The following is a 772-nucleotide window of genomic DNA, read 5'->3' on the forward strand; positions in this document are numbered from 1 at the left end:
TTCCATGAGACAATCGGATGTTCCCTGGATCAGCAGTCTCTGTTATCTTAACTTTAAAGCTTTAATCCCCAGGTATATTCTGTGCTTCTGGAAATCATCCAGCTTTCTTATAGCAATCTATAATAGTTGCTGAAACTACTTCCTGAGGGAGCTGATTCCAGATTCCGATTCCATTTTCACAGACTTTACAGTGAAGAATCCCTTCCTTATCCAGGGCTTAAACTTCTTTTCCTCCAGACACAAAGAGTGCCCCTTGTACTTTGTAATGACCTTAAAGTGAATAATCTCTCTTCTTAATTATTCACTTTAAGATCGTTACAATGGACAATAGGGGGCTCTTTGTATTTGGAGGAAAAGAAGTTTAATCACCGGATAAGGAAGGGATTCTTCACGGTAAGGTCTGTGAAAATGTGGAATTGGCTCCTTCAGGAAGTAGTTTCAGCAACTACTATAGATTGTTTTACTTTAGAGCCTTAATACCCAAATAAATTCTGTGCTTCTAGAAATTTTCAAGCTTTTTCCTAAAGATAACAGAGTGTTGATCCAGGGAACATCTGATTGCCTCATGGAATCAGGAAGGATTTTTTTGCCCTCTTGGAGCAAATTGTACCAGGGTTTTTTTTTGCCTTCCTCTGGATCAACTATGTTCATAGGGTTTTATACCTGGGATATGTTTATTTCCCTAGTGGTTGAAGTTGATGGACTTATGTCTTTTTTCAACCTGACTTACTATGTAACTCTGTAAAATGAAATGACACAGCAGAGACTCCAC

The sequence above is a fragment of the Pyxicephalus adspersus genome, chromosome 1 (assembly GCF_032062135.1).
Source record: "Pyxicephalus adspersus chromosome 1, UCB_Pads_2.0, whole genome shotgun sequence".
NCBI classification, from domain to species: Eukaryota; Metazoa; Chordata; class Amphibia; order Anura; family Pyxicephalidae; genus Pyxicephalus; species Pyxicephalus adspersus.